The 27484-nt window shown below is 43.0% G+C and overlaps 1 protein-coding gene across 1 annotated transcript in view; it reads right to left on the bottom strand.

Annotated features, from left to right (window-relative positions):
• WWP2 (WW domain containing E3 ubiquitin protein ligase 2) overlaps window positions 1-27484 on the bottom strand; it is a 153383-nt gene that overhangs the window by 91649 nt on the left and 34250 nt on the right. The window lies entirely within an intron of this gene.

Below are 27484 nucleotides of genomic sequence, written 5' to 3'. Positions count from 1 at the left end.
GGAGAACATATTGGTTAAAAGGGACTGAAGAGACCTATCAGCATTACTTGTATCCCGATTCAAACAAACCCATGGTAGAAAAGAAACTTTGTAAGACAACTGGGGAAACGTAAAGCCGGGCTAGAGATCTGATGATATTTCAGTAACTATCAGTATGCTTTTTAGGTATGAAATTGGCATTGTGGTTATGGGAGCCCTTATCTTTTAGAACTACAAAGTAAAATACTTACGGATGAAACACACCTGGGGTTTAAGGAAAAACAACCCAGCGGGGACTGGGGTAAGGAGTAAGATGAGACAGGGATGGCTGTCGGTAGGCGGCTGTGGAGCTGACTGACAGGCTCACAGGGGTCCACGGGCTGTTCTTTCCACTTTCACGTATGCCTGACACTTTCCAGAACAGTTTTTATTTTCAAGCCAGCATACCTCAGGCACAAACAGTGAATGAAACCAACTAAAATTCTTATAAGAATTCAATATCACATGTGCAGTTTGAAATACAAAAAGGTAGGGAATGTACAAACAAGCTGCTTCAGGAGTAACTCCTACTTTTATTTTTCCTTTACTTCAAAGCCTCAGATTTGCAAGTGGCTTCAGGTTAATAATTTCCTACTGGGAAGAGCAGTTATGTGCAATAAAGATGAGTAATATTTTTCTAAGAGTGACTTTTTCCCTTTCTTGACTTGGACTTGTTAATATGTTTTTGCATATGGTACCAATAAGTATAGATAAATAGGGCATGGAAGTTGCCTTCCTTTTTCCAACAAAAGAAAAAACTATGTAAACCAGAACTGCCAAAATGTGCCACTATTAATGCGATTCAGTTATGAAATCCAGAACTCCTGCCTGGACAGTTTCACTGCAGTGCATGAAGGAACGTTCTACTTCAGAATCTTCTGTCATCACTGCTCCCTCCTGCTCCCACACCACCAAAACTTATGTGCACGTACACACATTATCTTTTAAAAGGAAGAATCTTGTTTTTTTGTTTTCCCCCTAACTCTGAATACAAATGTAAGGATTTACCTGGAAATTTGAGAAAAATAAAACCTGACACAAAAGTAGGATACCTTTAAGGAAGGCTAAGTACTCTCAGGTCAAGCATCTCGGAAGCCCGACGAAGATGTGATTGATTTGGCCTTAACAGAGCGGCTCAGTGGAACAAACAACCTTCTTCCTGTCTCCTCCTGCCCCCCAGTCCCATAGGCCCATCAAAAGAAAGTGAAAATAAGCAGGGCATTCATTAACAGGTCAGTGTTCATTCTACACATAGCTGTGAAACACTGGTGCACAGAGGAACGGAACAGGAGGAAATTCCAGAAGGGCAGAGAGTAAATAGTCTCCTTTCCATTCCCCGCCTCCCTGTAACTCAGACACACACAGGATGGAGTGTACCCCAGATTTAAAGAGAACACTCTTTCACATTCCCTTTGCAGTAAAGGAAGCCAGAGGCTTCCAGGATTTACTGTTATGATGTCTCTTTGGCTTCCAAACTTAGCCAGAGCCTAACAAGAGAAAGTCTTTTCTAGCAAGCTAGCATCAGATCATAAACATTGGAATTCTTATTGGGGTGACAATGTTGACTCTGCTTCACCCCACCTCTCCTCGGCCCCCATCACTGATGATTTGGCAGGCTCTCCCCGGAACACAGGGTGCAAGGAAGAGTCTACTTTTGGCCTTGAGACTCTTCTGTATGCTGCTGCTGGGAGTCCCTCAACGATCTCGAAATGAAAGTTTTGGCCTACTGGGGGTTCCATTAACTCCTTTAGAAATGAAATTAGCTTCATTTTACGAAGCCAATTTGTAAATTTTATTTTCTCTCTTTCTTTCTTGTTCATTCACTCAAGAAGCATTTTCTGGGCATCCACTATCCGCCTGACACTGTGCTAGAAGCTGGGTTATAATGAAGAATGAAAATAGACTAAGTCTCTGCATTTAGGAACCTCACAAGTCAGTTGAGAGAAACAAATAATCTAGCAGAGAAATATAAAGTTGCAACTATATTAGCAGATTCCATGCAAGACATCAGTGTCCCATGAGCACAGGATAGCTGGCCTCATCAGTGCATCAGGAAGTTTCCTGAGGAACTGACAACTCAACTGTGCTCTGAAGTTTCAAGCATACAATTAGCGTGTTGAAGGGTGGGGTGGAGTGAAGAGGAAGACCATTTCAGGGAGAGGAAACACCAGGTGCAAAGGCCTTGTGGCACAATGAGCTGGATGAATTGAGGAAACTAAACAGAGATGGAATTGTGATCCAAATGGGGTAGAAGATCCAGATGGTGGCCATACACCGCAGTGCCTTGTGGGTCCGCCATGTTGAAAAGTTCTTCTCTATCTTAAGAGCAGCAGCAAGCTACTTAAGGGTTTTTCATCAAGGTGTGACAAGATCAGCTTTGTGATTTCAAAAATCATTGTCTGCACACAAACTGGAAAAAGGACAGAAGTAAGGAGGCCAAAGGAAAACACAGCAGAGGTGGAGACGAAAGAGGTAGGCAGACTTGCAGACTTGCAAAGGTAAAAACCAAGAGAACCTGAAAACAGATTAGCAAAGTAAGTGGGCAAGGAGGATAGAGGTATCAAAGATGACTCATAAGCTTCTAAGTTACCTAACTGGACAAATGGTGGGTCTACATATTGAAATATGGAACAATGGAAGGGGATCAAGTCTGGGGAAGTGGCAATGAGGTCAGATTTGGACATGTTTCTGGCATATCCACAAGGAGACAGCAGGAAAGTGGGCAGGTACATAAATATGGAGCTCAGAGGAGAGATCTGAGTTGGAGATTCAAACCTATGGGTCATCTGCACGTGGTGGTTATGCATAAAGAAGAGGTATGGGGGGCGCCTGGGGGGCGCAGTCGGTTAGGCATCCGACTTCAGCCAGGTCACGACCTAGCGGTCTGTGAGTTCGAGCCGTGCGTCAGGCTCTGGGCTGATGGCTCAGAGCCTGGAGCCTGTTTCCGATTCTGTGTCTCCCTCTCTCTCTGCCCCTCCCCAGTTCATGCTCTGTCTCTCTCTGTTCCAAAAATAAACGTTGAAAAAAAAAAAAAAAAAAGAAGAGTTATGGGTGGGAATGTGATCACAGAAGACGGAATGATAGGAAGCTCAGTTAACAGTCAAACAGATGAAGATGACCTTGCAAAGACAGAGAACACTCAAGAGAGGCAGCAGGAAAATAAGGAAGGATTCCTGAGAAGGCAGGAAACACGGGCTCCGAAGCATGGATGGAGAATCCGTCCTTAGACAGTAGGAAGAGGGACAGCTCCCCCACCAGAGGAAAGAGAGAGGAGGCATTAGGCACACGCATCCTCATTTCAGTACACGACAGATCCATCGATCATGATCATCTTTATTTCTTTTGATTCATGCCAAAAGCCAAAGCCCATGCAGGAACAGACATTTTCCTTTACTTACCAAAAAAACAAAAAGCGCACGGCATGTACTTTTCAGAACGAGCTATTCGTCACAGCCATCCACTGAGTAAGGTACATTAGAGCCAGAGTCTTTCTTGAACCAACTGAGGGTCCTTTTAACACAGAATACATCCGTCTTGGTAAACCTCACCATGTGTCAAGCTGTAGCACATGCTTTAATTTTTTAAGTGATTCAGGGGCAATAAATACAGATATGGGGAAGTAAAGTCTTTAGAATAAACTGTCAATCCATGAGTTACTGCTGCTTTGTCATCAGAGCTCCTCATCCCCAACGGGAAGGAGAGTCCTCACACCCACGAACGGCAATTCCTAGATTCCTAGATCGGAGCCACCCTAACAGCTCATCCATTCTCCGTGCCCTCAAGGAACCTCAGCAGCCACACCACCTCTCCCTGTGGCACGGGATCAAAACCATGTTTATAAACATGGCAGGGGCAGGCTTCCAGTGAACAAACCTCCTTTTCAATGGTCTTTAAATACAAAATGTAGGAGCCTGGCCAGAAGAGAACTTTTATGGTTAAGATTCTGCTTTTAAAAATGCAGCAGTTATAAACTTGCAGTTACAAGATAAGGACTGGGGATGTAATGTACAACATGGTGACTATACTTGATACTGATCTATTTGAAAGTTACTAGGACAGTAAATCTTAAAACTTCTCATCAAAAGGAGAAAAACATGTTTTCTTTTTTCTTTCTGTATCTGAGATGATGAATGTTAACTAAACTTGAGGTAATCACTTCACAATAAAAAAATCTCCTTTTTAAAAAACTGCTTTTTAAAAATCACAATTTCTGGGTGCCTGGGTGGTTCAGTCAGTTAAGTGTCTGACTCTTGGTTTCGGCTCAAGTTATGATCTGACAGTTCGTGGGTTCAACTCCCACATCAGGCTCTGTGCTGACAGCAGAGAGCTTGCTTGGGATTCTCTCCGTCTCTCTCTCTCTCTCTCTCTCTCTCTCTCTCTCCCCCTCTCCACCCTATGTCTCTCTCACTCTCAAAATAAATAAAACTTTAGGGGCGCCTGGGTGGCGCAGTCGGTTAAGCGTCCGACTTCAGCCAGGTCACAATCTCGCGGTCCGGGAGTTCGAGCCCCGCGTCTGGCTCTGGGCTGATGGCTCAGAGCCTGGAGCCTGTTTCCGATTCTGTGTCTCCCTCTCTCTCTGCCCCTCCCCCGTTCATGCTCTGTCTCTCTCTGTCCCCCCAAAAAATAAATAAACGTTGAAAAAAAAATTAAAAAAATAATAATAATTAAAAATAAATAAATAAATAAATAAAACTTTAAAATATAATGAAATAAATAAAAATTATAATTTCAGATGAGTGAAATATGCCACAATGAAGATATGGATTAATGATGATCGAGAGTGTACAAGAACCTGGAAAATTATTCATACTACATATGTTAAGTTAAAGAAAGAACGTGATGGGGGGTTCAGTCGCTTACGTGTCCAACTCCTGGTTTCAGCTCAGGTCATAATCTTACGATTCATTGAGTTCCAGCCCCTCATCAGGCTCCGTGCTGACAGTGCAGAGGCTGCTTGGGATTCTCTTTCTCCCTCTCTCTCTGCCTCTCTCTCTCTCTCTCTCTCTCTGGCTTGCTCTCACTCTCTCTCAAAAATAAGTCAATCCAAAGCGGGCTCCGTCCTGACAGCAGAGAGCCCAATGCGGGGCTGGAACTCATGAACCGTGAGATCATGACCTGAGCCGAAGTCAGCGCTTAACCAACTGAGCCACCTAGGCGCTCCCAAAATAAATAAACTTAAAAAAAAAAAAAAAAAAACAAGAACATGATGTTATAGAATGCACCCTATTATTAAAATCCCATAAAAATAAATATGTAAAGGGACAAAGAAATAAATTAAGCAGAGAAAAACTGTTAGTTGTGCTTCAAGAGTAAGATTATGAAACACAGGTTTTATTTTTTAATTTCCATTATATGCATAGTGGATATATTTTTTTCTTAATTTCCACATCACTTAGACATGTATACAGGAAGTGTTTACAAATGAAATGACATGTTATCTATTATTTGCTTTCAAATATTCCCCCCAAAAAGTGGGGTCTGGAGGCAAAAGACAATCTGACATGCTGATCCTTCTTAAAAGTGGGTAACAAGTACAAGATACTTAATTATATTATTCTGTCTATTTCATTTATGTTTGAAACCTCCCATAATAAAAAGTTTTAAAAAGTCCCATGTATACTATGTAATATTGCCTTCACAATAAATAATATTAACTTAAAAAATAAAAAATAACAACAGCATGCTTACTATGAAAACCTGAAAACAATACAGACAGGCAAAATATGACACCTGCCCCATAAGTATGCACATTCCAAATCGCTTCCCCAGGATATAACTCACGATTGTCAACCTTGTGTGAAGTCACTGTACGTGCAAACACCGGCACAAATACATATAACAACCACATGTGCAAAACTGACTTCGTCCTAGAAAAGTTGTACCCTTTGATTTCTCACTTAATGTGTTCTATGAATCTTTAAAAACGTATACAGAAGCAGTCTATCCACACAGTGGGGTTTTAGGAATGTGGGAGGGGCATGTTCAAGGTGACTTCAGCCTTGACTGGAATGCCCCCCTCCACGAGAGTGAATGTATGTAATGTATGCATAAACACTAATTAATTAAGGGAAGCGGGGAGGAAGGGAGGAAGGGAGGAAGGGAGGAAGGGGAGGAGGGTAGGCACAGACATCATCTGAGAAATGTGTGCCGTGCTGGCCTGACAGCAGTGTGAAAGTGCCCACCCTGTACCTAACAGTGGCACTGACTGCCACCCATCTAACCGTGCCATCCGTGCTCTGGTGCAGGATCATTTGCCCCTCCAACATACCACTCTGCGACAAGAATAAGCGTCCCACTCTAAGAAAAATACTTGTAGCGCCCTGGAACACTTAAGGAAAAGGGAAAATAATACACTCAAACGAGATGAATGAGGTTCAACCCTAACACTGCTGCAGCAGCCACACCATCTCCCCTGGGAGAACCTAGGAGACTGGAACGGACAATCAGGCGGGAGCCGTTCTCAAACGGGGTTTCAGGGGTTTTTTGTTTGTTTGTTTGTTCGTTGGTTTGTTTGTTTTTGCAAGGGGAAGGAAACAGCTCATATCCAGGCAACAGTCTCATTTTCCTATCATCGATTCTGGGCTCTCTGCAAGGCCACCATTTCATGCCTATAACAGCTGTCAGTTTAGGAGCAGAATGCTATGTGGCCGATGAGAAACAGCGTGGGTCCTCTAGGACGTGGCACTATGCCTCTGTGGAGCAGGCTTAAGAGGAATGAGAGACATTTCTAGAACTGTACAAATAGTACAGTCCTATACCAACAACCTGATTTAGGAGAAAAGTTTCTCAAGTCTTCCTTGAGTAACAACCTCTAGACCTGCATTGTCCAAGGGGGGAGCCCTGAGCCACATGTGGCTACAGAGCACTATAAATGTGGCCAGTCCAGACTGAGATGTGCTGGGAGTGTAAAACAACACACCAGATTTCAAACACACCACACACACACACACACACACACACACAATGCAAAATAGTCTTTCTTTATATTGATTTCTTTCTCAATAATAATAATAGCTTTCTTTATATTGATTATATAGTAAATAATAATAGCTTTCTTTATATTGATTGTATAGTAAAATGATAATATTAAGGATATATTGGGGTAAATATTTTTTTAATGCTTATTTATTTTTGAGAGAGAGAGAGAAAGAGAGAGAGAGACAGAGACAGAGACAGAGACAGAGTGCAAGCAGGGGAGGGGCAGAGAGAGAGAGACACACACACACAGAATCCAAAGCAGGCTCCAGGCTCAGAGCTGTCAGCACAGAGCCCCCCACGTGAGGCTCGAATCCACAAATTGCAAGGTCATGACCTGAGTCAAAGTTGGACGCTTAACCAATTGAGCCGCCCAGTTGACAAGTGGACTAAATAAAATACATTATTAAAATTAATTTCACATTTGTTCTCATTTTTACTTTTTATTTTTTTTTAATTTTTTTTAACGTTTATTTATTTTTGAGACAGAGAGAGACAGAGCATGAGCAGGGGAAGGGCAGAGAGAGAGGGAGACACAGAACCAGAAGCAGGCTCCAGGCTCTGAGTCATCAGCCCAGAGCCTGATGCGGGGCTCAAACTCACGGACCGTGAGATCGTGACCTGAGCTGAAGTCGGACGCTTAACCGACTGAGCCACCCAGGCGCCCCTCATTTTTACTTTTTAATTTTTTTTTTTAATTTATTTATTGTGCGAGAAAGAGTGCAAGCACGTGAGGGGCAGAGAGAGAGATGGAGAGAGAATCGCAAGCAGGAATCCCATTCAGCATAGAGCCCGCCTCGGGGCTCGATCTCACAACCTTGAGATCACATCTTGAGCCAATATCAAGAATCGCACACTGAATAGATTGATTTACCCAGGCACCCCTGTTTTCACTTTTTTTAATGTGGCTACTAGACAATGTTAAATTCCATACACGGCTCATGTTGTATTTCCAGAGCTGCTCCTGTGTCTCCTCCCTGCCATTTTTTGGTCATAACCTTGAGCAGCTCTCAGTGACCAGACCTGCTGGCCCCAAGGGCCATCTCTGTGTGACCCGACTGCACCAAGTTCATTGCTGTCTCAAAGCTTCCCATTTGCTGTTCCCTCAGCCTGGAATGCTCAGAGGCATCCCTTCTCAGCCTCTGGAGTCCTAGTGCTGCCTCCTCAGGGAAGTCTTCCTTGACACCCCCTCTCCCAGGACAGGTTAAGTGCTCAGTGGGACAGTCCCAGAGCATCTTGTATTTCCCTCCATCGTGTCCACCACAACGAGGCTAGTGTGCACCCGTACTTGTTTGACATCTGTCCGTTTTCCTCCCCAGACCCTAAATTCCAGGACCGTGCCTTGTTCACTGCCACATCTCTAGCATCCAGCCCAGAGCTCAAGGTAAAAATTTACTATGTGAGGGGCATCTAGGTGGCCCAGTTGGTTTTGCGTACAACTCTTGGTTTCAGTTCGGGTAATGATCTTGTGGCTCATGGGCTTGAGCCCCGTATCACGCTCTGCCCTGACAGCACAGAACCTGCTTGGGATTCTCTCTCTCTCCCTCTCTCTGCACCTCTCTTGCTCGCTCGCTCTCTCAAAATAAATATTTTTAAAAATTTATTATGTGAGGGGCACCTGGGTGGCGCAGTCGGTTAAGCGTCCGACTTCAACCAGGTCACGATCTCACGGTCCGTGAGTTCAAGCCCCACGTTGGGCTCTGGGCTGATGGCTCAGAGCCTGGAGCCTGTTTCCGATTCTGTGTCTCCCTCTCTCTCTGCCCCTCACCCGTTCACGCTCTGTCTCTCTCTGTCCCAAAAATAAATAAACGTTGAATAAAATTTATTATGTGAAAAAAAATAAAAATAAAAATAAAATTTACTATGTGAGGGGCATCTGGGTGGCTCAGTTGTAAGCAATGGACTCTCAATTTCAGCTCAGGGCATTATCTCATCATTTGTGAGTTTGAGCCCCACATTGGGCTCTGTGCTGACAGCACAGAGCCTGCTTGGGATTCTCTGTTTCCTCTCTCTCTCCTCAAAAATAAATAAACTTTAAAAAATATTGACTATGTGAATGCTTGTAAGTAAACTTCATACCCACCCCCTGCTCCCAGCAGGTCTCACAAACGTAAGAAAATGCCTATAGAGATTTCCTCTCCTCCAAACCCCTGCTCCAACACTGAGAAATCATTAGATCTAAAAGGAAAAAACGAAAATGGGGGGAAAAAACGTCCTGACCACCTACTACAGACTAAAATGCAAAAGGTCACAAATATACCTCCAGGAAAAAAAAGGGGGGTGGGGGGAACCAGCCTTGGCCGTCATTATGTTTCGAAGGGAAAAAAAAAAAAAAAAAAATCACTCTTTGCTCAAATACATATTCCCAGGAGACTGACTGACTTCCAAAACCGATAGGCTTACAGAACACTCTAGATGCAGCAATAAACCCCAGGCTACGCCGAGGCAGCCACGTACAGGGGAAGGGATTCCTGACAGAAAGCTTTTCTTCTTTCTTCAAGTGAGGTTTCACAAGGCAACCTCAATGCCGGTGACACAGAAAGCAGGTCTGTTTTAACATTCATTGCCGGGGCCTGTGTGTTTACTTTTGAGACTCCTGGCTAAAAGGACCTTTTCTTCCAAACAGCTCTCCGCGGACACCAAAGCCACGAACTAGGCCCAGCTGTAACTCTGAGAAACTAAGGACGTGGGGGTGGGGGAGGGGGGTGCTTCTGGCTTCTTCGGGAATTCCTTGAGGTTCTGGCTTGGCCGTATCTGCCCGAGGTGCAGATGATGGAAAGCAACATACAGAGAGCTTTTCAGAGACTATTAAAGGCGGTTTTAAATCCCGGTGCCTGGCATCTGGTGCCAATCAGGAAAACAGTAGTCAGTCACTGATGAAACTGCAAGCAGATCGGGGCAAAATCAAACAAAGGCTTGCATTTGGAGGCTGGAGGCGGACTCAGCCTGACGCCTCCCCAGAGCAGACACCCGGTATGACCCGGGTCCCTCAGAGGGGAGCCATGACGCTGACCACAAAAAACCTAAGTCACAATAAAAGGCGTATATCCTCACTAATCAAACTAGGTACATATAATATTTTGTCTGTAGATCTATCTATCTATCTATCTATCTACAGATAGTGAACAAAAATCTAACAACGCCTGCCCCATGAAGCTTACACTGCAGCTATAGAGGACAAGGAGTGAGATCAAATACACAGTATTATACAGGGATGTGGCTAAAAATAAAATAAAGCAGGGAAAGGAACAGGGAATGTTGGGTAGAGAGGAATCGCAACTAAGACAGTTTGGCGAAGACCGCATATTGTACGATGCCATTTTTACAAAAGGTCCAGAAAAGGCACATCTACAGACCCGGAAGACAGATTCATGGTTGCCAGAGGCCGGGGGTGGGAACAAAAACTAATGGTAAGTGGGCACAAGGAATCTTATTGGGGTGATGAAAAAGTTCATGGTAACGTTGCACAGCTTGGTAAAATTTTTTAAAAGCACTGAATTGTATGCTTCCGAAAAAGAAAGAATGGCCAGGGAAAGCCTCACTGAGGTGAGTAGACTGGAAGCGGGTGAGGGAGTAAAGCCATGAGGCCACACGAGGAAGCGTAGTCCAGGAAGAAGGGAAGGCCAGTGCCAAGGCCCTATGGCAAGAACAGCAATGGGTTGGAAGAAGAGCGAGGAGGCTTGGGGACCAGGAGGAGGCTTTGCTGAGGGGAGAATGGTTGAGATGAGATAACAGAAGAGTTAACAGGAGGATCAGGGACGGCCTTTTAGGTCACCTGGGGAAGATTTTAGTTTGTACTTGCAGTGCATGGGACAACCACTGCAGGAGGGATATGATGTGGCTTGAGTCTGGGTTGTTCCGGCCGCTGGGTTCAAAAGCGTACTGTAGGGAGACAAACGCAGATGTGGGGAGACAAACACAGGCCTCCTGACAGCTGAAAAGAGGGATCTGGACATGGGTGATGGCAGCGTTCAGGGTGAGAAATGGCCAGGTCCTCAAACATATCTCAAGGGTAATGCAGGCGGGACACACTGACTGGACGCGGGTTGTAACAGAAAGAGTAACATCAAGGAAGACACAAGGTTCTTAGGCCGAGTCAGACCGAATCACCATTGCCTGAGCTGGAGGAAGCTGTGGGCAAGTGAGTAGCTTGGCTTTTAACATATTAATTTGAAGATGTTAATTAGACATCTGGAAACACAGTCTTTGGCTGGCAAGGGAGAGGCCCAAGCGGCACAATACAGGTGTCCAGACAGAATTTAAAGCCACGATGCCACGTGAAATCACGAAAGGCAGTGGTGTGAATGAACAAATGGATGCAGGACTAAGCAATCCTGGAGTATCCCAATGTTTCCAGACTGGCGACGAGTAAACCAACAAAGATCAATGAACAGGAGTGGCCAGAAAGACAGAAGAGCAGTCAGGTGTGGTGTCCTGAAAACCAAGTGGAAGCAGTAGGTCTCGAGGAGGGATCGACTCGTTGCATCCAATCTGTTGGGCAAGTGAGATGAGGATGTGAAATGATCATCAGATTTCACACCTGGGAGGTGAATGAAGCAGTGTGAAGCAGGGCAAGGAGGGCAAAAGACTTCCTGGAAGTTTCTCAAGAAGAAAAGGGGAGAGGAGGAAAGAAAAGAGACGCAAATTAAAATGATGAGACGGGGGCGCCTGGGTGGCGCAGTCGGTTAAGCGTCCGACTTCAGCCAGGTCACGATCTCGCGGTCCGTGAGTTCGAGCCCCGTGTCCGGCTCTGGGCTGATGGCTCAGAGCCTGGAGCCTGTTTCCGATTCTGTGTCTCCCTCTCTCTCTGCCCCTCCCCCGTTCATGCTCTGTCTCTCTCTGTCCCAAAAATAAATAAACGTTGAAAAAAAAATTAAAAAAAATAAAATAAAATGATGAAACGTAATTGTTTTTCACTTAAGAGATCTGGCAGAAGTTAAAAACGTTCACAGGCCCCAGCACCACTCATGAGACAGGAACCAGGTACAGGTGCACACGCTCAGCAAGCATGTGAAATGGCCAAGGCTTTGCAGCGGGCCCAGGCCTCAGGCATCAAAAACCTTGAAACATGCCCGCCCTTGGGCCCAGCAATTCCATGCCTAGGAATTTACTGACTTAAGGAGACAAAGGAAAAAAAAAGGACAGGAGCACAGAGATCTCTTTACAAGAATTGACCCCAAAAAACCTCTTGCTTATACCAGTAAAAGAACAGAAAAGGCTAACAATAGGAGATTGGTTAAATTATGGTGCATTCATCCCAAAAAACTGATACTATAGTCATTAAAAATGGTCCAGTTTCATTAACGTTAAAAAAAAAAAAAGGGTGAAAAAAAGCAAGCTACAAAGGAATATGCAGAGTGAGTTCCCATTTCAGGAAAAAAAAAGTTATACATACCTCCCCCCCTAAAAAAGGTTAGTGGATATATAACAAACAATTTACGGGGTTAGCTCTAAATAATAAAATTTTAAGTGAATTTAACCTTGGAAGGCAGTAGATGCAGAGAGGCTGTGGGAGCAAAAGGCCTGGGTTAAATCCACTGCGGGGCCTTGGGCAGGTTACGTAACATGTGCCTACTTCCTCAGCTAAGGGGATGGCAATACACTCTACCTCACAGGCATGCAGGAGGACTAAGTTTTACCATATATATCTCACAAATTCAAAACAATGCCTCATATATACCAAAGCAATTCAGAATGGTTTTTGGCTTTCTTTTCAATCAGCATGAAAATAATAATAATCGGAAAAACAACAATAACGTTTTCAGGTTTAGAGGCATGCGTTATTTTTATAAGCAGAGAAATGAATAACATTTTCAATCTGGGGAGCAAGACGCAATTTCTCGGAAATTGTGAAACAAGTCCACTAGAAAGCTTGTGGCAGAGTGGAGCAAAAAAAAAGAAGCGAGTTCTGAAGTTTACACTTGACTGCACACACCCCACCCCCACAGAAGACAGAATCATGGGTGCTGCCACTTTTGAGCAGTTTCTTCAAGAGAGAATGGAAGTGAGTGGCAAAGGTGGGAATCTCAATGGAAGGGTCGTACCTACTGAAAGGGGCGAGAGCAAGGTTACTGTAACTTCTGAGGTGCCTTTTACCAAAAGTATTTGAAATATCTCGCCAAAAAATATTTGAAGAAGAATAATCTATGTGACTGTCAGCACATGCTGCTAACAGCAAAGAGAATTAGGAACTGCGTTACCTCCAGATTAACCAGGACGAGGAAGAGGAGGAAGATGAGGATTAAAACTCATTTACCTGGAATATTCTGTATGAGTTCTTGAATAAAACTTGGGAACCAAAACAAAACAAGAAATTAATTTAAAAGATAAATATAAAATTGTTTTTAACTGTAGAGCAAAAAAAAAAAAAGAAAAAAAAATTTTTTTTTCTTCTCATTTTCTCTCTTCTCCCCGTGATGCAGATTCCAAAGATCAGTAGTTTTATTTATCTTCCCGTTGAAAAACTGGAAAAACAGCACTGTGTTTACTTTAAAATAAATGCATTCACTGTCTGTCAGGCATGCTTCCTTGAGACATGCAGCCCACCCACCAGAATGCTCCATCCCTACGGAACAGGGAGGGAGGTGGTGCACCCCTCATGACTGGCCTATCTGTTCTGAAAATGTAAAGTTCCCAAACAACCCTCTGCTTATAAGATTTTTAAATAAATAGGGAGCTGTTTGCTTCCTTTTTTTTTTAGCTACACATGGGCAAAGAGACCGACAAAGAAAATGGAGAACATAAGCAAAGGGCTTTTCAAAGTCTACTTCCATGGGTGCGACAATTCTCGACAATTCTCAAACTTTGTGCACATTAGAGAAAAGAGGGAACACGTAAATATACGGAAGACATGGAGAGCCAGAGCTCTCGTATGGAAAGGAAGGTTAGGAAGGAACCCTGTGGGACTGAACGAGAAACAGAGGTTTCATTATGAACTCAATATAAAGTCACAGAAATCGATATCCACACATCTGTGTGTATATGTGATGTGATATGTGTGTGTGTGTGTACATACATGTGCCAGACAGCTGCCTAGATAGCTAGCTAGATAAATATAAAGTGTGTCAGAAAAAATGAAGGCTCAAGAGCCAAGAAAAGTTTTGAAGAAGAAGACCAGTGATAAGAGCTACGTCCAACCTTGTTCTGACATCCCCTCCGAAGAAAACAGTGAGACCGTGTAAATCCAGTTAGGAAAAAATACAACTAGATCCTTATCCCCCATCCTGTTATCAAAATAAACTCTAGACTGATTACAGAGCTAAATGTTTAAAAAACTAAATAAAGAAAACTATCACGGGGCGCCTGGCTGGCTCAGTCGGTGGAGCATGTGGCTCTTGATCTCGAGGTTGTAAGTTCGAGCCCCATGTTGGGTACAGAGATTACTTAAAAATAAAATCTAAAAAGAAAGAGAGAGAAAGAGAGGGAGAGAGGGAGGGAGGAAGGAAGGAAGAAAACTATCACAAGTATCAGTACAAGGAAGGTATCTAGCTGTATTTTCTTTCCCCCAAGTGGTTAGCTTTATGTTCCTCAGACTTGAGTGTGCATCAGAATTCCCTAGAAAACCTGCTAAAACAGATTGCTGGGCCCCACCCTCAGAGTTTCTGGTTCTGCAGGTCTGGGATAGGGCCTCAGAATTTGCATTTCTAACATGTTTCCAGGCGATACACCCATGTTGCTCATCTGGGGACCACACTTTGAAAACCACTTGGTTAGCTGATGGTCCTAATGCCATTGGTTCACCTATTCTGATTTTCAGCGCCACCTTTATCATACAGTATATTCTATCTACACTGGATCATGTCTGGGAAATAATATATGATGGAGGACACATCAAAAGGATACAGAAGGCACCCACTGGCCAAACCAGGGATAATGTGAGCATCAAAACAATGGCAGAAATAAATTATGACCCACTGAATGAAATAAGAATCCATAAGACTGATAATACATACCTACATGCCTAAAAGGAAACGCTCTTCCTTGCGCTAGTATGCCAACTAATAAATATACAAGGAATAAAAAAACTGGGGGAAAAGATTTTTGCAACCATCACAGTAATAACTGATTCAGGAAAAAAAATCATTAATGAAAGCAAAAAGTAATAAGTGAAGGTGCAAAAAGGACAGATATTTACATAGTCTCGAAGTATTGTATCTCCCCATAAATTACTTTCTAGTTATAAAAAGAAAACAGTAATTTTACAGTGGAGAACCTGGCAGACACCACTTCAACCAAATGATCACAGTTAACATCATTAACAGTGAAACAAGCTGAGTCATGAGCCTCCTGGTATGATGCATTGAGAAGGACACGATATCTTTTCTGGAGTGTTCCTGCCAAAAATACATACCCTGAATCTAATCCTGAGGAAAAACCAGACAGAGCCAAGTTGAGAGGATTCTACAAAAAGACTGGTTTGAACTCTTCCACAATGTCAGTGTCATGAGAGACAAAAATAGGCTGGGGAACTAATCCCAGATTTAAGGAGACATGACAAGCAAATGCAATGTATAATTTTGCATGGGATCCCAGATCATGGGGAAGTCACTGTAAGTGCATTTTTGCAACAACTAGAAAAGATGAAACAGGTGACAGTAGTGCAAAAATGTTATTTTCTTGATTTAATTGTACAGTGATTATGTAAGAAAGCATCTTCTTAAAAAACAGACACCTAGGGGCGCCTGGGTGGCTCAGTCGGTTGAGCGTCCGACTTCGGCTCAGGTCATGATCTCGTGGCTCGTGAGTTCGAGCCCAGCGTCGGGCTCTGTGCTGACAGCTCAGAGCCTGGAGCCTGCTTCCGATTCTGTGTCTCGCTCTCTCTCTGCCCCTCCCCTGTTCACGCTCTATCTCTCTCTGTCTCAAAAATTAATAAAACATTAAAAATAATTTTAAAAATAAAATATTAAAAAAAAAACAGACACCTAAGTATTTAGGGACCAACAAGGTTCATAATTTAAAATGAGTCACAAAATTACTGTAGACACATGTATAGACAGAGACAACGTTAGAGCAAATGTATCAAAATATTAACAGCTGGCTGCAGAGTACAGGGGAATTCCTTGTCCCATTCTTGTAACTCGTCTCTGAATTTGAAATTATTTTTCACCTTTTTTTTTTTGAGTTTTATTTATTTTGAGAGAGATAGAGAGCAAGCAGGGGAGGGGCAGAGAGAGAGAGGGAGACAGAATCCCAAGCAGGCTCCGCACTGCCAGCACGGAGCCCAATGCAGGGCTCGAACCCATGAACCGCGAGATCATGACCAGAGTTGAAGTCAAGAGTTGGACGCTTAACCGACTGAGCCACCCACGTGCCCCTGAAATTATTTAAAATAACAAGTTTGTTTGTTTTTTAATTCTACTTCAAAGTACATTTCCCTCCTTGGAAGGAGAACAATCTGGTAGTGACAAGTTCTGCAGTGTTAACGAGGCCAGCTGAGGGACAGGAGAGCTACAAGAGAAAATGGAGTCTTATGTACTACCTGCTACCAACTTAGAAAGAAATCGAGATCATCCAGTGGACAGGGGTGGAAGAAACATATGCTAATAACCACCAAAGCTGGGTGATGGGGATCATGTTTGAAAATTCCTCTAACAAAAAGGTTTTTAAAAATCATTATTCAACCCCAGCATCCGGCTTCCACACAGAGATGACTAGAGCTGTCCTTTCGAGCCAAACCGGTACTTCGCGTCAAGTCCTCCCTGCAGCCACAGCCAGGTCAACGTCCTGGCAGAAAGTCAGCCAAGGCTGACCCTTATGCAACTGCAGGACTTGAGTAAAGCCTTCGACCACAGCATCCTTCTGCCAGAGGGAGGCACAAAACACCAGCTAGGTTTCCTAGTCAACTTCCAAATCCACCCAGAGGACAACAGGCAACGAATGGAGGAAGGAACTGCGTCTGGTGGAGGAAAAAAACACCAGGCAGGACAAGCGCTACCCATCAAGGCCCTTTCCCAGAAAAAGCTGTTTCGGGAAGACTAGGCCACAGTAAGAGGAGTCACCTAACATGCTGTGACCTACCACCCTACGTAATCGTGTTCATAGTATCACACCGATCTAGGCATTGTCCCCAGCCTAGCGGCTCCCCAAGGAATGCAGGCACCAAGACCCCGGTGCTGAAAATGTCTCATGCTAATGACAGCCTCCCCGCTCCACACCCTCAGGGCTTTCATACTTGTTCAGTCTTAGAACCTTAGAACTCCCCCTGGGAACCACCTCAGGGCTGCCTCGCATTTAGGCAAGGGGGTCCTACACCAGGAAATAGGGTCTCTGTCACCATCTTGAGGACTTGAACCTCCCAATCTTTGGGAAGAAGAGTAGCAGAGGAGGGGCGCATGGGTGACTCGGTCCGTTGAGCATCCAGCTCTTGATTCGGATTAGGTCATGATCTTGTGGTTCGTGGGCTCGAACCCCACGTCGGGCTCCACACTGACAGCGCAGAGCCTGCTTGGGATGCTCTCTCTCTCTGGCCCTCCCCTGCTCACTCTGTCTCGCTCTCTCAAAATAAATGAATAAACTTAAAAAAAAAAAAAACTATCAGAGGAGCCAGAATTAATTACTACCACTACTACTGCTGCTGTTACCATGACTTATATAGTACTTACTTGTGTAAGGTACTACTGTTAGCTTACTGAATCTCAAAATAACGTTTTACAGGTGAGGAAACACACACAGAGAGGTGACTGTCCGACATCACAAAGCTAATGGAATCAGAACTCAAACCCAGGTGGTTGGACTCCAGAGGCTACGTATTCTTAACCACTTCTCTATTCAACAGATTTGGAATCACCAGAAACAGAGTTGCTGTAAACAAAGGGCTTTATGAAACACAGCCCTTGTTTTGTGACTCGTCTAAGCCACTGTCATTCCAGATTTGTTTTCCTAAGAAAAAAACAGCTCACCGCCCTCCTACAATCCACATTTTCCATCAGATGTGGATCTGACGTGCCTCACTGCTCATCAACCTAGCCACACACTCGAGGTGCTAAGGTTGGTGCTGGCAAAAGCGGCTGCACGGCAGTGACCATCATGAATGACCTAAGCCCTGGGCAACAGAGAAAACACCCTCCTGAATCACCCTGGGCTCAAAGAGAAAAATCACAACAGCAGTTACAAACAAGGAGCAGAACACAGCAACAGGTATGAGTTTACCAGTAGAAAACTGTTGGGCAGTGTCTACTAAAGCTGAAATACAACTACTTGGTGAGCTAAGAGATATATACATACATACATACATACACACACACACACACACACACACACACACACTCAATACATGCATATATGTGCCTTGCAAAATACATGTATAAGAATGTTCATAGCAGCTTTGTTCATGATGGTCCAACATTGGAAAGAGCCCAAATGTCTGCCAGCAGGAGAATAATCAAATAAACTGTGGTATAGTCATATAATAGGAACCTTCACCCCAATAAAAAAAACCCAAACTAGTATTACCTGCAAAAGCATGTGTGACTCTCACAGATACAATGAGCCAGGCACAAGAAAATGTACTGTATGATTGCACTGATAAAAATTCAAGAATAGGCAAAACTAACGAGTAGCGACAGAAGTCAGAATAGTGGTTATCTCAGGCAAAGGGTTATTGATTGACAGGGACACAGGAATCTCCTGGGGCCCTAGAAATGTTCTGTATCTTGATCTGAGTAGCAATTACACAGATGTGAAAAGATGTAAACATTCACTGAACTATACCACTTAAGGTATGTGCACTTTTCCTTAAAAGAAAAAAATGTGGGGGCGCCTGGGTGGCGCAGTCGGTTAAGCGTCCGACTTCAGCCAGGTCACGATCTCGCGGTCCGTGAGTTCGAGCCCCGCGTCGGGCTCTGGGCTGATGGCTCAGAGCCTGGAGCCTGTTTCCGATTCTGTGTCTCCCTCTCTCTCTGCCCCTTGCCCATTCATGCTCTGTCTCTCTCTGTCCCAAAAATAAATAAACGTTGAAAAAAAAAAAAATGTGAATACCCACAGGAAAAAAATCAAAGCCAAGTTTAAAGCACGAATGTTTTCATCATTCAACAAGACAAAAATAAATGCCCTATAAGCTTTCAACTCAAAAAGCCATAAATGACCAACTCACTGACTGAAAAAAAAAAAAAAATCTATGGCAACTAGTTGAAAAAAGTTAAAGTGAAAAATGAAAAAAACAAAAACAAAAAGGGATGCCTGGGTGGCTGTCGGCTGAGTGTCCAACTTCAGCTCAGGTCATGATCTCACGGTTCATGAGCTCGAGCCTCACATTGGCTTGCTGCTGTCAGCACGGAGCCTGCTTCAGATCCTGTGTCTCCCTCTCTCTGCCCCTCCCCTGTTCTCTCTCTCTATCTCTCTCTCTCTCTCAAAAATAAAGTAAACATTTTTTAAAAATGGAAATTAGGGGTGCCTGGGTGGCTTTGTTGGTTGACCATTCAACTCCTGATTTCGGCTAAGGTCATGATGTCACGGTTTCTGGGATTGAGCCCTGTGTCGAGCTCTGCGCTGGCAATGCGGAACTTGCTAGATTCTCTCCCTCTCCCTCTCTCTCTCTGTACCTCCCCTTGCCTGTTCTCTCTCAAAATAAATAGGTAAACTTTTCAAAATATTAGAAAACATGGTATAACTGAAAATCCAAGTAGTCCTATGAAAAATAAATTAAAAAACAGAAGTTAAAACAAAAATGTTTACGCTAGTCAAGAAAAAATTGGGAACAAATTTGAAAAAACTTTTAAGGGAGAAAAATTAGAAACATTTTTCTTTTAATTTTTCACATTTATTTTTGAGAGACAATGCAAACAGGGGAGGGGCAGAGAGAGGGAGACACAGAATCTGAAGCAGGCTCTAGGCTCCGAACTGTCAGCACAGAGCCCAATGCTGGCTCGAACCCATGAACCGTGAGCCCATGACCTGAGCCGAAGTTGGACGCTTAACCAACTGAGCCACCCAGGCGCCCCTAGAAACTTTTTTTTTTTTTTTACATTTATTCCGTTTTGAGAGACAGAGAGAGACAGTGTACAAGCAGGGGAGGGGCAGAAAGAGAGGGAGACCCAGAATCTGAAGCAGGCTCCAGGCTCCGAGCTGTCAGCACAGAGCCTGATGCAGGGCTTGAACCCACGAACTGTGAGATCATGACCTGAGCCGAAGTCAGACACTCAACTGACTGAGCCACCCAGGCACCCCACCTAGAAACATTTTTAAAATGAGAATGCTACTGGGGCACCTGGGTGGCTCAGTCAGTTGAGCATCTGACTTCAGTTCAGGTCATGATATTGCGGTCCATGAGTTTGAGCCCCACATCGGGCTCTGTGCTGACAGCTCAGAGCCTGGAGCCTGCTTCAGATTCTGTGTCTCCCTCTCTCTCTGCCCCTCTCCCACTCGTGCTGTCTCTCTCTCTCTCTCAAAAATAAACATTAAAAAATTTTTTTAATAAATAAATAATGAGGACGCTACTTAAAATCTTCACACTAATAAATCTGAAAAATCTCATGAAACAATTTTTCTCAGAAAATAATGAATTAACAAAACTGATGCAAGATGAACCAGAAAAGCTGAACAAACCAATCATTATGGGGTAAGAAACTGAAAAAGTCATCAAAGAATTATTTCAGAGAAAGCAGCCAGACCTAGTTGGTTTTACGGGTGAGCTCTTTCCTGCATTCATGGAACAGATAATTCCCAAGTTATAGAGTCTGTTCCCGAAGTTGGAAAGAGCTTTAATTTACTTTATAAAATTAGCTAAGCCTCAATTCCAAAGCTGACAAAAATAGTACAAACTACAGACAAATGCCACTTGTGAATATAAGTGGAAAACCCCCAAATAAAATACTAACAAACAATTCTTAACAAAAGTTTCAAAAAATAATCAAACATGAGCAACAGGGTGTATTCCAGAAATTTTAAGATTGTTACTATTAGGAAATCAATACAAGAAATAGAAAGAAGAAAAATTATTTAACTATCCCAACAGTTACTTAAAAGATATCTGACAACAACAATTCAACAACAAAAAAAACAATGATTAATTATTAATTAAACTGAGGAAAAAAAAAAAAAACAAAAAGAGCTTACTAACACCCAACTTTACATCCAGAGAAGAGTCATTAGAAGCATGGTTATGAAAAGGCGAGATGTCCACTCCATCACCACTAAAAGAGGAAGCTGTATGCAAAGCAACTAACAAGAAAAAAAAAAGCATAATTATCTCCTAATATGAGCAAAATTATCAATCTTAGAAATCACATCAAAGTCTACCAAGAAAACCCAAAAGAAGCTATTGAAAACATATACTAAGAATTCAGCTATTGAATGATTATGAAAAAAAAAAACAAAACAAAACCCACACATGCAGAAACTAATAGTCGTATACAAACAACACTAAGTTAGGAGACCTAATAGGAAAAGATCCCACTGAAAATAAAATCGAAAGGGTTTTTTAAATTTAGAAGTCTGGGGGGGCGCCTGGGTGGCGCAGTCGGTTAAGCGTCCGACTTCAGCCAGGTCACGATCTCGCGGTCCGTGAGTTCGAGCCCCGCGTCAGGCTCTGGGCTGATGGCTCGGAGCCTGGAGCCTGTTTCTGATTCTGTGTCTCCCTCTCTCTCTGCCCCTCCCCCGTTCATGCTCTGTCTCTCTCTGTCCCAAAAATAAATTAAAAAAAAAAAAAAAATTTAGAAGTCTGGGGAGCCTGGATGGCTCAGTCAGTTAAGCTTCTGACTTCGGCTCAGGTCATGATCTCACGGTTTGTGAGCTCGAGCCCTGCATCTGGCCCTGCACTGACAGCTCAGAACCTGCAGCTTGCTTCAGATTCTAGGTCTCCTTCTCTTTCTGCCCCTCCCCCACTCGCACTCTGTCTTTGTCTCCCAAAGATAAACATTACAAAAAAAATTTTTTTTAATTTAGAAGAGTCTATCTAAAGATAACTTCAAAATGATCTGAGTGAATTTAGAGACACTCTATGTTCCTGGGTAGGAATTATAGGTACAGAAATTCTCCACAAAGGAACTTTACATAGGATGGAGTTCCAATAAAATCTGAAGGGATTTGAGGGGAAGAAAGTAGGAAGAAGAGGAGAACCTGACAAAATAATTAAAGTTCAGGTAGTGTTGGGGCACCTGGGTGGCTCATTTGGTTAAGTGTCCCCCTCTTGGTTTTGGCTCAGATCGTGATCTCATGGTTCATGAGTTCGAGCCCCTGGTCAGGCTCTGCACCGACAGTGCGGAGCCTACTTGGGATTCTCTCTCCCTCCCCTCTCTCGCTTGCTCTCAAATTAAATAAATAAAGTTTAAAAATAAATAAATAAATTTCAGGTGGTACTGCCATATATGCAAAGAAAAGAGGGAAGAAGATTTTGAAAAGGAGAGAAATTCAAATAGTCAGATATTAAAACATGGTAATATTACAACAGTTAAGACAGTGATTGTAAAAGGCTAATAAAACAACAGATGAAATGGAAAATCCCCCAACAGGCCCAAGTGTGTATGTATATATATGTAGACATTTTTTAATATAAGCTGAAGATAACCCAAATCATTGGGGATAATAATCACAGATGGGTTATTCAATAAGTAGTGCTAAATCAATCAGTTAACTATTTGGGAAAAATTAAATTAGATCCTGGGGCACCTGGGTGGCTCAGTTAGTTGGGATCTGACTCTTGGTTTCAGCTCAGGTCATGATCTCCTGCGTTCAAGCCCCAAGTCAGGCTGGCAGCGTGGAGCCTGCTTGGGATTTTCTCAATATCTCTCCCCTCCCCTCCCCTCCCCTCTCCTCCCCTCCCCTCCCCTCCCCTCCCCTTCCCTCCCCTCCCCTCTTGTCTTCTCTCTCTCTCCCCCTCTCTCTCTCTGCCCCTCCCCCACTCACAATATCTGTTTCTCTCAAAAATAAACACTCAAAAAGTAAAATAAAATTAGATCCCTATTCACACTGCACACAAAAATAAAATCACTTAAAGAATTAAATGTAAAAAACAAATCACAATGAACTAGTAAAAACTAGAAGTGACTATTTACCTGATCTCAGAATGGGAGAAAGCCTTTCATAAAGGAAAAGGCTACAAATACAAAGGGTGACAGATTCAACTACAAGTTTAAAACATCTCTTTGGAAAATAGGGAAAAAAAAATCTACAAAACTAAAATGCAAATGAAAAACTGGAAAGATATTTACAAATTATAAGACAAAGAGTAACAGCCTTAACATATAAAACACCTTCAAAACTAAAAGACAAAAATGCACCCTTTGATATAAAAATGAACAAAGGACGTTACTAAGGCAATAAACACACTCTAAAGATATTCAATTCCCTTCAATAAATCACAGAATCATATAGGTAGAGTGATATTAGGGGAACTTCAGAGACATAACAACCAAATTCAATGAGGAGACCTCGTCCGAATTCAGGTTCAAGCAAACCAACTTGAAAATGACACTTAGAGGGGCGTCTGGGTGGCTTCAGTCGGTTGAATTTCTGACTTTGGCTCAGGTCATGATCTCACGATCTGTGGGTTTGAGCCCCATGTCAGGCTCTGTGCTGACAGCTCAGAGCCCAGAGCCCGCTTCAGATTCTGTGTCTCCCTCTCTCTCTAACCCTCCCCCACTAGCATTCTGTCCCTCTCTCTCAAAAATAAAATAAAAACATTTAAAAAAAAAGAAAAGAAAAAAGAAAATGACACTTAGAGATAAACAGGTGAAATTGAACAGGTACTGCGCATCAGGTGATCGATCATAAGGAATTCATGTCAACATTGCAAGGTGTGATAATAGTATGGTAATCACAAACAAAAATATCCTTTCTGTTTCCTCTCTGGGCTCAGCTCTAATTTGCAGAGTCACGGCTAAACGCACCAAGAAGGTCAGAATCCTCGGTAAATGGAGGACCCGTGATGGTGCCTCCGACAGGAAAAGGGTGAAGAAGATTGAAATAAGCCAGCACGCCGAGTGCTGTGGCAAAACCAAGATGAAAAGATGAGCTGTGGGGATCTGGCACTATGGTTCGTACATGAAAACGGAAGCCGGTGACCTGCAAGAGGGCTTCCACCGTCACAGCAGAGTCGGTCGTCAGAAGCCTGAAGGTGCTGAAAGAGCAGTAGAGGGGCGCCTGGGTGGCGCAGTTGGTTAAGCGTCCGACTTCGGCCAGGTCACGATCTCGCGGTCCGTGAGTTCGAGCCCCGCGTTGGGCTCTGGGCTGATGGCTCAGAGCCTGGAGCCTGTTTCCGATTCTGTGTCTCCCTCTCTCTCTGCCCCTCCCCCGTTCATGCTCTGTCTCTCTCTGTCCCCAAAATAAATAAACGTTGAAAAAAAAAATTTTTTTAAAAAAGAGCAGTAGAAGCTCCACCTCTTCAAACACTACTAGTCTACGATAAATGGGTTCACGTATGTAACACGATAGAATAACAAAGAAGGAAAATATCCTTGTGTTTTACGAAAGGCAGGCTGCAGAATCTAAAATATAACGCTGGAACATCTGTAATTTACTTTGAAATACTACAACCAAAAAGAGAAATAGATGAAGCAAATGTGGCATACCGTTAATTATCAAACAGGCAAAAACAATATACGTGTGTGTGTGTGTGCGCATGCGTGTATGTATATTTTTTTAATCAAGCCAATAAAGGCCAAGATGCAACAGAAACTAGCAATCTTGGCCACTGCTGATGGGAGGGTAAACTGGCAGAACTTTTCTGGAGAGTAATTTTGCGAGGTGTCAAATGTCACAAATATGTGAAAAATGTTTAAACCCTGCAAATCCATCTTCAATAATTTTTTTTTTTTTCTAACAGACAGAGTGAGAGAGAGCCAGGGAGAAGGACAGAGGGAGACAAAGAAAGAATCTTAAGCAGACTCCACGCTCCGTGCAGAGTCCAATGCGGGACTCGATCCCGTGACCCTGGGATCATGACCTAAGCCAAAATCAGGAGTCCGACGCTCAATGAAATGAACCACCCAGCCACCCTCCTCTTCAGTAATTTATGACAAGTAAACTATCAGCAATGGACACAAAGATTTATATATATATATTTATATATATATATATATATATATATATATATATATATATATATATTTACATATATTTACCATAGCATTATTTATGACTGTAAGATACTTAAAACTACCCCAGTATCCAAACTTAAATTTCCACACAACCACCTGAGAAACTACTACTAGGCAGTCATCAAAAAGTACATTTTGGAAGAATAATTAAAGCTTCCTTATCAATATATTTTACGGTATAGCAGCTATGGAAAACAGTATACCGGTTCCTCAAAAAATTAAACAAAGAATTACCATATGACGCATCAATTCTGCCTCTCAGGCACAGATCCAAAAGAACTGAAAGCAGGAACTTGAACAGGTATTTGTACGCTCGGATTCATAACAGCACCATTTACAACAGGCAAAAGGTGGGAGCAGCCCAAGTGTTTCTGGACAGGTGGATGGATAACAAAACGTGGTATGCACATAGGACAGAATATTATATGGCCTTAATAAGAAGGGAGATTCCAATACATGCTACAGCTTGGAGGTGCCTTGAGGACCTTATGCCAAGTACAGTAAACCAGATATAAAAGGGCAAATACTGTATGATTTCACCCAATTGAGGTAGCTAGTCAGATGCATAGAAAAAGTAGAACTGAAAAAAAAGAAAAAGAAAAGAAAAAGTAGAACTGTGGGCGGGGTGGAGGGAAGAGGAGAAATGAACTGTGCAGTGTGTAGAGAGTTTGAGTTTAAAGTTCTGAAGATGAGGCACCTGGGTGGCTCAGTCGGTTAAGTGTCTGACTTCGGCTCAGGTCACAATCTCACAGTTCAGGGGTTCAAGCCCCTTAGTGGGCTCTCTGCTCTCAGCGCAGAGCCTGCTTCAGATCCTCTGTCTCCCTCTCTCTCTCTGCCCCTCCCCTGCTCATGCGTGCATGTATGCACTCTCTCTCTGTCAAAAATAAACATTTATAAACAAACTTCTGAAAATGAATGGCAGTGATGCTTGCATAACAAGCGTGTACTCAATTGCCACTACACGGCACACTTACGAATGGTTAAGACAGTAAATTTTATGTTACATGCCTTTTATCACAATTAGAAAAAAATAAGTAAGTAAATAAAGATCTACTGAGGGGCACCTGACTGGCTCAGTCAGAAGAGCATGCGGCTCTTGATCCTGTGGTCATAGGTTTGAGCCCCACGTTGAGTATAGAGATTACAAAAAAATAATAATAATAAACAACTTTAGAACAAAAAAAAGGGGCACCTGGGTGGCTCAGTCAGTTGGGTGTCTGACTTTGGCTCAGGTCATGATTTCATGGTTCTTGAGTTCGAGCCCCACGTCGGGCTCTGCGCTGATAGCATGGAAACTGCTTGGGATCCTCTCTCTACCTCTCTCTGTCCCCCTCCCCTACTAGCACACACATGCACTCTTCCTCTCTCAAAAACAAACATTAAAAAAATGTTTAAATAAAAAAAGATATACTAATACATTTTAAAGAGAAAAATGTAAAATAATATGTTGTAAAATAATATGTTTTTGTATGGTCACGATTTTGTTTCACGGATGTCTCAAATATATACATGTGCAACAGGAAAAAAAGGCTCAGAAAAATACATGTCAAAATGTTAGCAATTATCACTAAGCACTGTGGTTTACAGGAGAATTTTATTTTCTTTGTACGTCTGTGCGCTTGTGTGTAATTTCCAGTTTTGCTACAATTACTTTTACAATCAAAAGCAAAGGTATGTTGACGGAACAAATGAAGAAGAAAAGAAAGGACACTCACTGGCTGCTGATCCTAACGTGACAATGTCCACAAGTGTATCTCCAAAAGACATGATAAATATAACCCTCCTCGATAATCAAATTATAAAAGGCAGGCTAGAGTTTGAGAAAATAAAGACAGACTCAGAAGAGAAACCATCAGGGAGCTCCCTGCAGAACTAAAATAGAGGCGTATTCCTGGTTTTAAGCAATTTCTGAAGCTGCGGCAGGCTCCCCACATCTCTGGGTGCCCGGCAGAAAGGGAAAGACCAGGGGAACCTCAAACACCACTCGAGCGGCCTGTCAGAAAGAAAAGACTTTTGAATCCACACAGCGCTCACCCGGGACTCAACCCTCCCCACCCCCACATCCCTCTTAAGCTAACTCCACTTTCAGAAAATATTTTCTAGACAGCAGACATCAAAAGAAAAAGGAGCCTTTCTTTCCATGGCGTTCCCTCCCCACATATGGTACCGCTCTCAATAGAGGCTTTATGAGGGAGGGTCCAGATACCACAGCCACGGGTTATGCCACTGACCACAAGCAGCAATAAATAGACGTTAGGGTTTAGATTTCCATGCAGCAGAGGCACCCTGAATAATTAAGACACAGCTTCCAGCACATTCCAATATCCAGTAAACGTTCACTGAGTGCCTACTAAGCACAAGGCACTACGTGTAACACCATTCCCCCCTCCACACAAACACACAAACACACAAACACACGCAGCTTCTTTGTTCCATTCAAGGACTCAGACTAGGAAAGT

The sequence above is a fragment of the Herpailurus yagouaroundi genome, unplaced genomic scaffold (genome assembly GCF_014898765.1).
Source record: "Herpailurus yagouaroundi ecotype Mexico unplaced genomic scaffold, PumYag 190, whole genome shotgun sequence".
Classification (NCBI taxonomy): domain Eukaryota; kingdom Metazoa; phylum Chordata; class Mammalia; order Carnivora; family Felidae; genus Herpailurus; species Herpailurus yagouaroundi.
The sequence above is the reverse complement of the archived record's forward strand: the minus strand, read 5'-3'. Positions and strand labels throughout refer to the sequence as shown.